The sequence below is a fragment of the Dromiciops gliroides genome, chromosome 4, assembly GCF_019393635.1.
Source record: "Dromiciops gliroides isolate mDroGli1 chromosome 4, mDroGli1.pri, whole genome shotgun sequence".
Taxonomy (NCBI): Eukaryota; Metazoa; Chordata; class Mammalia; order Microbiotheria; family Microbiotheriidae; genus Dromiciops; species Dromiciops gliroides.
In genome coordinates, this window is record NC_057864.1 from 139,217,181 (window position 1) to 139,233,082 (window position 15,902).

The following is a 15,902-nucleotide window of genomic DNA, read 5'->3' on the forward strand; positions in this document are numbered from 1 at the left end:
AAAATGCAGAAAGATAGGATGATTTAGTCATGATTATGGTATAGCAAGTGTTAGAGCTGGATTCTGGATTCTCTAACTTCAAATCCATTGATCTTCCATCTGTGCCGTAATTTTCTAGAGATGGTAATTAAATCAATGAAAAGTGATGAAATCAATACATGAAAATGTTCAAAAGACAAGAAGCCCCAGGACAAAGGCTAACCTACAGTTAGCAAGATGTGACATGGGCAATCAACCAGCAAAAAGAAAGTAAAGGGACAGTGAGAGAGGTAAAAGAAAAAAAATATGACAACCTAGAAAAAAGAAAGTATCCAAGAAGAGTAATATTCAATGATGTCAGAAGGTATAAATAATCCAGGAAGGGTGAGAATTGGGAAAAAATGCCATCAAATTTGACAATTAAGAGATCAGTGTCATATGTGAAAATAATAGTTTCAGTTGAATCATGAATACAGAAGACAGATTACTAAAGATTTCAAAGACACTGAGAGTAGAAGAGGGTAGTTTTTCCCCCAAGGAGATTGCCTGACAAAGGCAGAAAATATATAGGATAATAATATCCAGTAGGGACAGTAGGTTCTAGTGAGGGTTTTTTGTTGTTTGCTTATTTTTTTCCTTTTAAAATGATGTATACTTGGGGCATGTCTATAGACAGCAGGGCAGAAAATAAGAGATAAAGATGTCAGGTGAGACAGAGATATAGAGACACAGAAAAAGAGAAGACGAACAGAATGATAAGGATATTGGCAACAATCTATTGGAAAAGACACGAGAAAGGGATTCTCTACATAGATGGAGATAAAAAATGTATTAGATATGTATAAGATACATAGATATAGAGATATGGAGATATAGATAGATAGATAGATATGGAGAATAGGTGATAGATAGACAGACAAACAGACAGGGGGCAGGTAGTCTTGTTAAGGAGAATGCCCTCTTCTTAAATCTGTGATAAAGAAGAGATAGTGTGGGATACTGTTAAGGGGTCATGAGTTGAGAAATAAAGAAAATAAAGTACTTGGTTAATGGTCTCAACTTTCACGAAAAATATCATGAGGGGGCAGCTAGGTGCCACAGTGGATAGAGCACTGGCCCTGGAGTCAGGAGGACCTGAGTTGAAATCCAGCCTCAGACACTTGACACTGACAAGCTGTGTGACCCTGGGCAAGTCACTTAACCCCAATTGCCTCACCCCCCCCCCCCCCAAAAAAAAATCATGAGAGTTAATAATCAGCTGAAAGGATATGAGGAAGAATTGGTAAATGAGACTTGAGAAGAACAGTTAATGTTTAGAATAGTCACTGTGGTGAATAGGATATCTAATCCATTAGGGAGAAGTAAAAGGGTTTCTTTGCTTCAGTGAAGATTTGATTGAGATTAAACTGAACACATCTTTCTTTAGCTTATCAATTGGATGTGGTGAACTTCATCATATCCAACTGTTATTTGAGAATGATCTCCATTTCTGCACATGCCATGGAAACAAGAGGTCCCTGATGTTAAAGTTATCTCCATAAAACTAAAATATCATTTGTATATGAACATATTTCTCTATCTTCCAAGTACATATATATGAGACTAAATTTTATTCATATTCCTCAGCTAAAACAGAATACTAAAACAGACTAAATACAGTCTGACATGAGAATCTAGTTTTCTCCTACTAAACCAGAAATTAAGGAGATTGCAAAAATATGTGAAACAATAGTAATTGTTGTCTCAATAATTCTTTTTGCTTCAGAAAATATAGTTATTTTTCACCATAACCCACACAATGGGTTTATTATTATTTCAAATTAATTTAAATTATACTTCAACTTTATCAGTTTTAATTTCTAATAGAGAAGATATCAATCAATATAATCCAATATAATCAATATAATCCTTATAAATAACAGCTCATTAGGTTCTGATGAGGCAATTGGGGTTAAGTGATCTGCCTAGGGTCACACAGCTAGTAACTGTTAAGTGTCTGAGGCTGGATTTGAACTCAGGTCCTCCTGAATCCAGGCCCAGTGGTCGATCCACTGAACCACCTAGCTGCCCCCAATACTTTTGAAAAAGTAAACAGATCCTGAGACCAAAACATTTGAGTCCCACTGAAGTATACATATTTTAGCAATATATTATATCATAGTTACTGAATTTATTTTTATTATTTTTTTCTTTTTTTCGTGGGACAATGAGGGTTAAGTGACTTTCCCGGGGTCACACAGCTAGTAAGCATGAAGTGTCTGAATACAGATTTGAACTCAGTTCCTCCTGAATCCTAGGCCAGTGCTTTATCTACTGTGCCACCTAGCTGCTCCAGTTTATTATATCATGCAGCAGAGTATTTCTTTTAACAAACAATACTTGGGTATTGCTATCCATTTAATTTAATGTTGATTACAAAGAGGGGGACAGATAAGAAAAACACCCAGCAAACTTTTCTACAAAGGTCAAGGAGCCATTGGGACCTTTAAGCTTTGACAGCTTAAAAAAATCATGATTATAGAGTTGACCTACAATGATTCACATATACAAAATTCATAAAGTATGACCAAAGATCCAATCCATTTATATTCTCCTTTTCTTCCTTTTATATCAGAACATATTTTTACATAACTCATTCATATCCATGAAGAGGAGGGACTTCTAATAGAATGGAATGGAATGTACTAATCAGGTACAATAGGACAAATCAACAGAAGAGGAGCTGCTTACTATAAGGCTTAAAATTGGAATTTTTATTTTTGTAATTTGTTTTAGCATAGAATTCATTAAAATGAGGAAACAATATACTTTTCTTTATTAACAATATAAACTCTGGCTCTGATCTAACATAAATAAGTTGCTTTGTAAAAATTGCTTCACAAGGGTATGCAAGTACTGTGAAGCATGTACACCTTCGCATAGTACTTTGGACAGTTATGCCATGATTTAATATCACCTAATGGAAGATTTTCTGTAAAGTGGTAATTTTCCAAAAGAAAAAAAATGCCTTACAGCTTTATGCTAATAATAACTTGTAGTAAAAGACAATTAAGAGAAATGGATAACATTTTAGCTGAATATGCTTCATCCTTTCAAGGCTCACTATATTATAGACCGTATTGTAGGCATACTTACAATACAGTATGGTTAAAATTATTTAGGTTACTCTACAGAGAACAAATCATTATTCACTTGTCTCATTTTTTTCTATCAGTTTATCACTTGACCTTCAAATCTGACCGTTGTTCCCACATGAACCAATGTTTTATTTTGTTTGTTTGTTTGTTTGTTGTTGTTTTGGGGTTTTTTGTCTATAGTGTTTGGTTTGCAGTTAGGACCTTAGTTTAAATATTGCCTCAGACATTTAGTAGATTGTTGGCCCTTGGGCAAGTCACTTAATGTTTCTGAGTCCCAGTTTCCCTATTTGTAAAATGAGAGTAACACCTATCTTAGAAGTTACTGTGAAGAAAATAATAATACAAGTTAGTATTTATGTAGTATTTTAAATATTTTACAAAGAACATTTAAATATTTTAAAATTTAAATGTTTAAAAACTTTACAACCCTGGAAAGGGGATTCTATTATTATCTACATTTTATTGATAAGAAATAGTCAGGCAGAGGTTAGGTGATTTTTTCCCAGGGTCACATTGCTAATGTTTGATACTAAACATGAGCTCAGATCTTCCTGACTCAAGGTCCAGAACTCTATCCACTGTGCCATCTAGCCATACATAGGATTTAATGGGGTAACATGAGAAGCAGTAAATTTGAAAGTAGTACATAAATGTGAGAACCTATGATGATGTTTTTATTTTTCCTTTCATTTAGTGTTAACAGCTGCATTAAAACAGCATGTGTGTCTTACTAATATTGAAAAAAAAATAACACACACTCCATTATGGGTCCTATATGTCTCTTGGAAATGCAAACTATCTATGAACAGGAATTGAGAGAATAAGCTGACTCAGTATGATAGATTTATGATAAAATGACAATTTAAGTTTAACAGGTTGTACCATATTATTTTGATAGTTTCCATTTGCAGTTTTATTTGTTTTAATTCTCATATTTACATAGTGATTCTTTCCTTTGATGAATTCTTTTTATCTGAACCTGTCAATTCATTAATAAAAAGCATTTCTGCTATGGAAATTCTATGTAAAGGGGTTGGAATGTCATCTGTAACTTCTAGTCTTAGCTTCCTAGAACACTTAGTTGTTAAGTGAATAATGTGCTGGGCCTAGAATAATCTTCCTAAGTTCAAATTTGGCCTCAGATATTTGCTAGTTTTGTGATCCTGGGAAAGTCATTGAACTTGTTTGCCTCAGTTTCATCACATGTAAAATAGGAATAATAAGAGGACCTAATTTCCAAGATTATTGTGAGCATCATATGATAATATTTGTAAAATGCTTAGCACAGTTCCTGATTCATAGTAAGCACTATATAAATCTTAGCTAGTATAGCTACTATTATTAAGCAACTACTTATAGGAGTGAACAGACATCATCAATATCAACAAGCACCTATTATATGCCATGTACTATGTTAGGCACCCGGTATACAAAGAAGCAATAAAATGGCCCTACACAATGGATTTGCATTTAAAGAGAAAAATAGTCCATAGATATTACATTTAAAAATATAAAAGTAACTTCTGGAGAGGACCCAAGTACTTTAACGACTAGGATAGGATTGGACTGAGCATCACAGGAAATTAGACACTCTACAAGGAAGAGCTGAGGAAGGCATACACTCCAGAGAAGACAGCCTATGAAAAGGAGATTGGGAAGGTATGTTGTATATCAGTAACAAGAATCACGCTAGTTTGATTGGAACATAAGTGTGTGAAAGAAGTAATATGGAATAAGCCTGGAAATGTGGGAAGGAGACACAATGTGAGGGACTTTAATTCCTAAATAGAAGAGTTTGTATTTTACCCTAAAGCCAATAGGTAATCACTGGTGATTTTGAAAATAGTAGTGATATGTTCACATCTGTGCTTTAGGAATATCTTTTTGGCAATCATGAGGAGTGTGGATTAGACAGTAGTGACATTCACAGAAAGAAGACCAATTAAAAATAACTTCAAAGCCCAGGAGAGGTGTTATGAGGAACTAGGATATCCTGAACTAGTATAGTTGCCATATGAGTATGGAGAAAGGTAGAGATTTTAGAGGTGGGAAGGCAGAATAATTAATACTTGCCACCTTTATAGCTATGTGTGGGGAGGGAGGGTGAATAAATGAGAATGAATCCAAGGTTGTGATAATGAGGTATTCAAAAGAAAAAAATCAAGTTCAAAAGAAGGGTGGGGTTTTATTTTATTTGGGGGAGATGGCTACTGATTTCTGATTTGTACATGTTGATCTTGATGTGACAACAGGTCATCCAGTTAAAAATATTCAATAGGTTTGGGGCCATATGAGACTAGATATCAGGACAGACTAGAACTGGATACATAAATTTATGAATCAAATGTTGTAGATAAAAAAATTGGATACAAGCTATGGGGAGAGGGAGAGGCAGAGAGGAGAGAGAGAGAGAGAGAGAGAGAGAGAGAGAGAGAGAGAGAGAGAGAGAGAGAATAGGAAAATTAGTGTGCAGGCTATACATCATAACTGAGCAAAGGGGACAGGAGAAGGAACAGAGAGATATGTCTAAATCAAGTCACAGGGAGTTGAGCAGTGAGTGCTCAAAACATAATGAATGGAGACAACAAGTACTAAAAGCCTTTTCTAGAAATTTGGTTGTGAATAATAATGAAATATAAGAAGATAGATTGAGGACATAGGAGGGTGAAATGAAGTATTTTTATAGCTTTGTGATATCTGAGTATGTTCCTAGGAATTTGGTGGACAGGCATAGATTGAATATTATAAATTTTGTTTAGTAATTTCAGTCATGTCTGCCTCTGCATGATAACATTTTTTAGGGGTAAGATAGTGGAAAAGTTGTCATTTATTTCACCATCTCATTTTACAGATGAGGAACGGAGGCAAATGGCTAAGTGACTTGCCCAGGGTCTTAGAGTCACCAACTGTGTGCTCATATAAGCTGGAGAATCATTTTATATATTACTATCACTTTTCCATATCACTAAAACATTTCACTATTATCTTAAAAATCGCCAGTGATTGCCTATTGACTTTGGGATAAAATACAAACTCTTCTATTTAGGAATTAAAGTCCCTCACATTGTGGCTCCTTCCCACATTTTCAGGCTTATTCCATATTATTTTTTTCACACACTTATGTTCCAATCAAACTGGCATGATTCTTCTTACTTATATACAACATACCCTTCCCAATCTCCTTTTCATAGGCTGTCTTCTCCGGACTGTATTCCTTCTTCAGCTCTTCCTTATAGTATCTAGTTTCTTATGAAGATCAGTTCAATTCTATCTTAGTGCTTCCAAGTGCTAGTGAGTGCCTGAGGCCAGAATTGAACTCAAGAAGATGAGTCTCCTTGACTTCAAGCCCAGTGCTTTATCTACTGTGACACCTAGCTCTCCTTAATATTACATATAGGGGGGATTGTTACTAGGGGAATTTTTTGGAGGAGACTGGATGGGACAGGATCACCGGTAAAGGCTGTGGCTTTGTGAGGAGAAGGGATGACTTATCATCCAAAATTGGAGTAAAGGAAAAAAAATAATTGTGGTTAATATAAAGAGGTTTTATGGTGTAGTATTGAGAAAACAAAGTATATGGTGAATTCTCTTTTTTCTCAATAAAAATATGAAGCAAGATCCTTGGCTGAGAGGATGGGGCTATATTGGGTGGCTGAATAGAGAAGGTTTAGATTGACATGCTGTGGGGAATGTAACAATCGATTAAGGAGAAGTGAAAAGATTCTCCAGTTTATATGAAGACACTGGACCCAGAAAATTCAGGAATCATATGGAGGAAGTAGTCTAGAGCATTTTTCAAGGCATGAACAGTGAAAGGGCTCAAGGGATTCAAGAATAGAGAGGAGAATAAACTTCAACTGGTTTATTACAGATTCCAGATTAGGAAAAGAAGAAAAAGAAGCCAGAGACATTCTGGCTTGACATAGGACTGAAAGGTAAAGGAAGTAGATGTCATGGTAAGGAGAGTGCATAGGGTTAATAGTGAGAGATAGAATGACTGGAGGCTAAATAAGAGGATAGAAGAACTTTAGGGTCCATGAGCATACGAATCGAAAACTTCTTCATCAACCAATCAAGAGGTCAAATATATTGTAATTCTTTGGCATGGGTGAAACAGAGTGAAGTTATAGCAGGGAAGCTGAAGCCTTGGAGACAGGAAGAACTGAGCACAAATCCAGCCTTAAAAACTTACTAGTTATTTGACCCTGTTCAAGTTGCTTAACCTCTGTGTGCTTTTTTAAAAAAATTATTTTGGTTTTTTTTTTTGTATTATTTCTTGGTGCCTCATGAAGTCATTAATTTCCACTTCTCCAATTCTCATTTATAATGAATTAGGTACTTTCTTAACTCTTTTTTTCTCATTTCACTAATTCTGCCTTTTAAAGAGTTCTTTACTTCAGTGATTATTTGTGCCTCTTTTACCAATAGGCCAATTCTACTTTTTAGGGTCTCTTTTACAAAGCTATTAATTCGTTTTTCATAATTTTCTTTCATCACCCTCATTATTTTTCCCAATTTTCCTCTACCACCGTAGTCTCTTTCTTTGACCACTCTAGGAATTTTTGTTCGGCTTCTATACAATTAGCATTTTTGAGGTGTTTGTTGTAGTTGTTTTCATGTTATTATATTACTCTGCCATAGTAGTAGTTTTTTTTTTATGGAAAAGTTTTCAATTTTTATATGAGTTCATTTTACCAGCCTATTTCTTGACTTGGAACTTTTCTGTTAAAATTGGTCTCTGCTCACCTGGGCATGGGGAGAGACTGTCAAGTTTTAACCATTTTTTAGGCTGCTGTTTTCAGAGATAATTCTGGAGAGTTTCTGGGAAAGAGTTTCTGAAGTTTTAGAGAAAGTTTTTGATGTTTCCAAGCTGGTATGATCCAGAGAGAGGTATATTCACTGATTTCTTGGCTTTTGTTTTGATATTTACCCAGAAAGGGGCACTACTTCCCTGAAGGTATAAGTACCAGCACTCCTCTTGGTTCTTGACCTATGACCAGGTTTCTTTTTCGATTTCATCAGCAGCAAGTACTAGTGTTCCTCTTTGCTCTGAAATTGTCACCAGAGCTCCTGCTCCCTTGTGACCAACCACAAACACTCCTATCTGCCTGAGAACTGCCACCCAGAACTACTATATTAACAACAGAGTTGTCAATCAGTGCCAGCAGTACCCAGTGCCAGCAAAGTGTAGCCTTTAATTTTGTTCTTTATTTTTCTGGGCTGAGAGATCCCCATATTTGCTGTTGTTGTCATCACATATATGCACACCACTGTGTCTTAGACCCCTCCTATGGACCTCATAAGTTACCTTGCTTGGTTGTCAGTCACTTCACTTAGAAATAGTCAGATATGAAGCAATTCCTGCATTCAGGAATCAAAGTCCCCTAAATATTTACAAAGGCAAGGGTTAGAGCAGAGAGGAGAATTATAAGTAAGGTCTGAAATTCCTTGAGAAGGGACAAAAAATGAGCTGGGGATGCATAGACTTAGTAAAGGCATGATTTCAAGTCTGGTATCTTGACTCCAAAGCCAGTCCTCTAGCATCTCTATGATACTCCAGTCATGAGATTCAAATTACTACTTGTATTCAATTACAATTCTGATAAAAAATAATTCACACGTCTATACTTTTTTACGGTTTATAAACCAAAGTCCTTTTGAGAGCCCTGCAAGAAAAATAAGATTAAAGATTGTTACTACCCTTTGGGGGGGATAAAACTCATACTAAAATGATTTAATTCATATTAGCATCCCCCAGTAAGAAACTCCTTCTACCTCCACATACTGACAAGGGTTCTGCAATTTATAATGTTAAAGCATCACTTATGCAATGCAGGGGTTAAGTTATTTGCCCAGGGTAAGGGGTGAGACTAGAACCTAAGTTTCTGGTGGATTCGCTGTCTATTATGTGACACTGCTTTTAGCCACAATGGACAACTAAAGAAACTAAAGCTTAGAGAGGAAAAGTGACTTTGTCCCAGCATTATCTAGTAAATACCAGGTCTGAGATTCAAACCAAGTCCCTTGCCTCCATATCCAGTGATTTTCCCTGTATAACACAAAGCCTTTCAAACTGCTTTCATAATGTGATAAGAAAAGTATTTTTCATCCTCAGTTTGAATGTATTTGATTGTGCCAACAAATCTGTACAACACATCTTTATGTAATATACCATTGTTTATTTTTTTCAAGGCTTCCACAACAATATCTTATATATTACCTTATAAAATATAGGGAAACTCATTCCAGAGCTATGAATTCTCATTTTTATTTCACCATTATCTATCAACATTGACAGAACACATATATTATATCACACAACACTAGAAATTATGGAGTCTATAAAATTTTAGATAAGTCACTTTTGCTGTGTGAGATTTCAGAGATCTAGCAGTGAGATCCTATATACAATTCCAGCATAGCATAAACTAAAGCAGAGTGCATCATGACAAAAATGTGTAAGCTATAGTAATCATTAGAAGTCTAAACACTTTGAAATGAGGAACTATGGAAGGCAATGACACAGATTACAGGTTATAGGAAGCTTCATATTAATGTAAGAAGATTTTTTAGAAGAGTAAGATTTTACCTTGGACAGGAAAAACCCAGAAAGAGTCATTCAGTAGATATAGGAAAGTATGACTAATGAAATAACAGAAAATGGAGAATTATCCTAAGTTTCAGTGCCCATTTTGACTCAGTTTAGATTGATGCTCAATTTTTTTGATCATCACTTTCATTATCAGCAATTGCCTTGTTTTATTCTAGTTTTAACTTTTAATTTTCTTTCTTAATGATTTCCCCGCTAGTGTTGATCTGAACAGGAAAAGACCAAACGACCCCACTACATAATATATACTTTTGTATGCTTATTATTATTAAGACTTGTTTTTTCCTCTCTCATCCAGGTTGGAAGTTCAAAAGCCATTTACAACCTCAATTCCATGACTGATAGGTTAGGGAATTGTGATGCATCCTATTTCTAACCTTAGCTAGTTAATTTCTCTATAGACAACTTAGATTTTCCCTGCTCCCAGTGGGTCATCATATTAATGCTGGACTTAGTCCAGACACTGGCTGAGCCCACTGCAGTTCAGAAATCCTAGGCTCAAGAGATCTTGCAGTTTCAGCCTCCCTGCTAGAAGGGATTACAGGCTTGCAATCACCTTGACCCACCATAGTATTTAATTTCAAAACAATGTAGTATAGTGCAAAGAACCATAACTTTTGAGTAAGAGTATAGGTATTTAACTCCTTTCCTTGCTCTTTCCCTGTATGACTTTGGAATAGTCCCAGCTCTGACCCTTATTAGCTATGTTATTTTAGATAAATTATAACCTGTATACCTACTTTCCTCACTGACAAGGTGGTATAATAATAATTGCAATAAGTGCCTCATTGGCTACATGAGGATAAAATGAAAACAAAAATGATGTAAATGATTTGCAAACTATAACATGATATATTAACCCAAGATGAATAGAATCACAGCATTTTTCCATGAAAAGGTCAAACAATATGGAAATGTCATTTATTATACCTCCACATTTTTCAGATAAGAAACCAGAAGACAAAAGAATTTATGTAACTGATCAAAATCATAGAAGGATTGAGAGAAAAAACAGAAGTCATACACAGATTTCTGACTAAAAATCTAGCATCCTTTCTACAGAAGTAAGGGAATACTTAGATTGTGTTCCAAGGATGCTATTAAAATTGCACCTCAGAATCTATTGATTACCTAACCACTTAATTTAAGTCCAATTTTGATTAGAAATAGAAATCATATTTATAAGACATAGGTGATGCTCAGGTATTTTTACTCAAAAAAGTTTTGTTGAAAATAACTTGAGAAAATTTTTGTTCCATAATTATAAGCAGGAGTGTGTCATTTTGTCCCTTAGAAAATGTCAAATTATTTCAGATTCTTTTTTAGCATCTACCCATCAGAATGTAGGTGTTGCCAAATGTTCAATTAAGTCATAGAAAATCACCAGGAAGGAAGCAAGTCCTGAAGGTCTTGAAGTGCATCTTCCTCTTTTTAAATAGATGCCAAAGGAAATTTAAGCTTTCTTCATTATAAATTCCATCCAGTTCCCTTATTAACTTACACATGTTGCTTTTATTGCCACTATTGATTGGAAGCTCTTTGACTGTGTTTTCTTGTTTGTTCTTCATTTTCAAAGAGGATCAATGACATTGCGGGTGATATCTTGACTTGGATTTAAGGGAGGCAGAGTTGTGCAGTCATCAGTCTCACTCTCTTTTACAGAGTCATCAACATCCAGTGTTAAGACAAAGGTCAAGATGACTGTTGATGGTCCAGGATGCAGTGGATTACCTTGCTGTCTTTGATGTCTGACTAATTTCTAAGCATTCTACAATACCTTCTGCAGCCATCTTTATGACTATTGGAACAAATTATTCTGATCTGCTCATTCCATCATGGTAAGTCTTCACATTCTTGGGGTAGACAATCCCTTAATTCACTCACAGGTTTGAGACTTGTCAGTCACCCTCAAGCTGGTTAAACCTATATGTCAAAATGGTTTTAACCAAGTTGTGACAGATGCACATGCTACAGCTTCTTGGAGCCACAGGTGAGAGTTGGGTGACAGGTGGACACCAAAGGTGGATGAGCAGCCTGAAAAGGACTTGGCAAGTCCACTCACCAAAGGTACTAGTCTTCCCTGCACACCCCATACACACCCTATGTTTTGTACTTCTTTTGGGCTCCTCAACAGTGCCACGGGTGCAGGGGTATGCTGGAGCCTGCTCCAGAAGGCTCAGCTTAGGAGAGCCAATGGCTAATTTTTCAATGTGAGCACTGATACATCTGAAATCAGCTAATTCCATAGATCAGAGTTTGTGTTATTAAGACGATATAGACTTAAGAAAATGATACAGAAATGCTAATAATGCAAATTAAATTTCTTGTGCATATATCCTTTACTCCCCCAACACCCTACAAAGAACCAGTTGTTAAACATTTACCAGAACTTCACTGTCTGGGTGTCAGTATTGCCTAAGGTTTTTTATCCCTACATATGTACAGTAAGTGTAAAAAAACCTATGGCCTCCAAGGAGGAACTTAAGCAAATAAAGCCCATCCTTATTGCTTGCTTATTCTATGGACATTGTTCTAGAACCTATGAAACAGTTCTGGACCCAACTTGAAGATTTCTTGGAACTTTAAACTTGTATTATCTCTATGTACATTGTGCAGTATGAATTCTGGGGATGTTTGTTGACTTGTAAAAACTTTTGTTCTACTTCTGTTGCATTTATTTCCTGTGTCACACTTCACTATTTTGTGAGAATTTATTATTAGACTGTTAGTGCCTAGAACATTGGCTGGCTTATATTGTTCAATAAATACCAAATGAGGGGCAGCTAGGTGGCACAGTAGAAAAAGCACAAGCCCTGGATTCAGGAGGACCTGAGTTCAAATCTGGACTCAGACACTTGACATTTACTAGTTGTATGACCCTGGGCAAGTCACTTAACCCTCATTACCTCACCAAAAAACAAAAACAAAAAAATAAATAAATACCAATTGACTGGGAAAGGAAAAAGATAAAGGCTGCTCAGCCCTCACTAATAGTATCATTGGCTGATTTAATAATGTGTTTAGGATGATCTTGTTTTAAATATAATTAGTTCTGTTAATAATGTTACTAATGAGGAACCACCAATTGGATACTTTATAGAGCTCAAAAATAATATTGTTTATTTGGTTATATTAAGAATCTAGAATATTGAAAGAAATAATGAAAAAAGTAGGAATGAAGGAGAACTAGAACTTCAAGACCTCAAACCATATTATAGAGAAGATTTTAAAAATTGTATTCATTAAAAATAGAAAAGTAGATCAACAGAACAGACTAGATAAGGAAGAATCAGAAATAATTGATTTCAATAGCCTGTGGTTATTAAATCCCAAAACATAAAGTACCTACGAAAGAATTGCTGAGAAAACTACAAAGTAGTGTACAAAAATTATTAGACTACCATCTTACATAAACATATATGTGACTTGAATATTGAAGTTCATAAGACAAAAAAAATCAGATGAGAAAAAAATTTGGGAATTTTCACAGATATGGCTAGGGGTTGACAAACAAATATTATATAGCTGATTTAAAAACATGAATAGATAATTTCAATTACATGAATTTCAAAGAGTTTTATATGAACAAAGATAATGTAACTTGTATAAGAAGGGAAGGCATTAAGCAGGGAAAAAAATTGTATCAAATATCTCTGATTAAGATTTGATATACACATACATAAAAAGCAAAAACAACCCCACCCTAATCTACAGATAAAGAAGTAAAATAATATAAACAAAAAATTCAAAAGAAGAATTATAAATTCAAACATCTATATAAAATGCTCAGAATCAGAGAAATACATATCAAAATAATTCTGAGCTTTCATTTTATAACCATCGAATTCTAAAAGTTGGAAAAAACAGGCATAATCAATGTTGCAGGGTTTAAGGTAAGGCACACCAAATTACTGATGGTAGAGCTGGGATTTAGTCCATTCTTGAGAATGATTTGGAATTATGCAAAGAAAATTATTAAAGCATTCATGAAATTTACCAAGAAATATCACTGCTAGGCAGATACCACAAAGGGGTCAATGACAATATAAAGGTCCCATATATGGCAAAATATTTATAATGGCAGGCTTTGTTTTGTTTTGTTTGTTTGAATTATAGCAAACAACTGGAAACAGCAGATGGTCACTGGAGAATCACTAAATAAATTGTGGTACATTAATGCTATTTAAGATTTACTATGCTGTAAGAATATTTAATATAGTGAAAATAGAGAAGCAGAAGAGAATTGTATGAAAGCTATAAAGTGAAGTAAGCAGGGCTAGGAAAACAATATACACAATGATTTTGATAATGAATATGAGAAAAGGAATGAAACTGAATCCTGTGAAATTATAATTACCAAAGTTAGTCCTGAAGAAGATATATGAAAAGGGCTATTGGTGTAGAATTATCTAAGGGCTATTGGCATAGAATATTAGATTTAGACTATGTCAAGCCTTTAGATATTTAGGTTTGTTTTGTTGAACTCTTTTCCTCCAGGTCCTTTTAAAAATTTGTCACTAAAGACTGCCTTTGATATAGGTGAGGGGGAATATACAGGTCATGCAAAAACAAATGATATCAAATATATTTTAAAAAATTAAATTCTCCCTTAAATATTCTGAAGGTCTAACTACAAATATTTCCAAACATTCTTCCCTCATCTTCTTAGTTTTCTTCCACTTTACTACCATCAAACTTTAGACCTTCTGATAGGAAGTTAAAATGAGTGATGTTTTATTTCCTTTTATTTTTTTTCCATCTTCCAATTTCAGAAACCTTAAAAGAGAATGAAATAACTAAAGGAAAGGCAGTCAAGGAGAGAATGAGGGCCTAGTTAAACTAGAAATTGAATGGTCAGCTTTGGAGTGATCAAGGTATGGTTGTAAATAGCTTGCCTCAGATAAAGGCAAAATGTTAGTAGCAACACAGTGACACACAAAATGCTTGTATGGTTCTTTGAGAAGGAGAAACATACTTTTTCCTACTCTTTTTCCATTTTTTATAGGCTAAGGAAAAAAAGGCTTCAGTGTCTCCATTCTCCAGTTCACTATATATGCACATCATCCGACATGACCTCATCTTACCAATATAAATTCACATTGTTCCCCAACACAAATGAGCCAAACTAATCCATTGGATCTCTCCAACACAGAATCATTCCATGCAAATACATATTCCATTCACTCTCCTTAGAATACTCTCCCTAATCTCTGCAGATTCCCTAATTAACATTCTCAAAGAAAGAATTTTCATTTTATCACCATTGTACTCACCATTCCTTTGAACAGTTGTATACTATAGCATATCACTTGCAACTATCTGCTACACTCCTCACAGAAGTGATTTTTCAGTTACCTTTGATAGTACTTTGTCATTCCAAAGAGAATATAAATCTCATCTTGGGAAATATTATAGTTTTATACATGTTGTAGATGGTCAATAAATGTTCTTTGATCATATGGCCAAATTTCAGTTTAATGTTTCATATTGGCACATATTAAGGAAGATAGTAGTGATACTGTTGGGGATGGGTTAGATAAGAAAAAAATTATTCCAAGTCAAAACTAGTTAGCGTCTGGCTATTTCTAGGAGAGCTGAGAGTACAGATTCTCAAGAAAGGCTGAAAAGGATGATTATTAGACTGGCATCACGGGAAAATTATAAACCCACTCTCTGTAAAGAGAGACAAAAAGAGATAAGTACCTATGCATGTGAACAACGGTAAATCCCAAAGAGAGGTTAGAATAGACAAAGACTTGAACTTAAAATAATAGAAGATTAAAAAGTTAGAATCTCAAAAAACAGCCAGCAATACAACCAATGGCTCCTATTGTCTATATAGCTATGCTGAAAGTATGACAAATGGGAAAAGCAATTTAGAAATTTATGCAAGAGGCAAAATTTTACCTAAAAGGTGTCAGTGAGATGTGATTAGATGATCCTCATAACCTGAACATAACTCTGTACAGATAAACAGAAAGAGCTATAAATTGGACCCGTGATTTCATTAGGACAGGGAAATCATATATGTGGAAATTCCACTAACAGTTGATACACTTAGAAAATTGTTTAGTGCACTGAGAGGTTAAGAAATTTATTCAGAGTCATGGGACTGATTTGAAGGATTTTTTTTTTAGTTTAGAAAAGGATGTAGTGTATTGAAAAGAAAATGGACA

At 34.8% G+C, this 15,902-nt stretch overlaps 1 protein-coding gene and 1 pseudogene across 2 annotated transcripts in view; both read right to left on the reverse strand.

Moving 5' to 3' along the window:
- CHRM3 (cholinergic receptor muscarinic 3) overlaps positions 1 to 15,902 on the reverse strand; it is a 633,202-nt gene that overhangs the window by 432,261 nt on the left and 185,039 nt on the right. The gene's annotated exons all lie outside the window — the stretch shown is intronic.
- Positions 1 to 15,902, reverse strand: part of LOC122754705 — a 145,770-nt pseudogene that overhangs the window by 27,001 nt on the left and 102,867 nt on the right.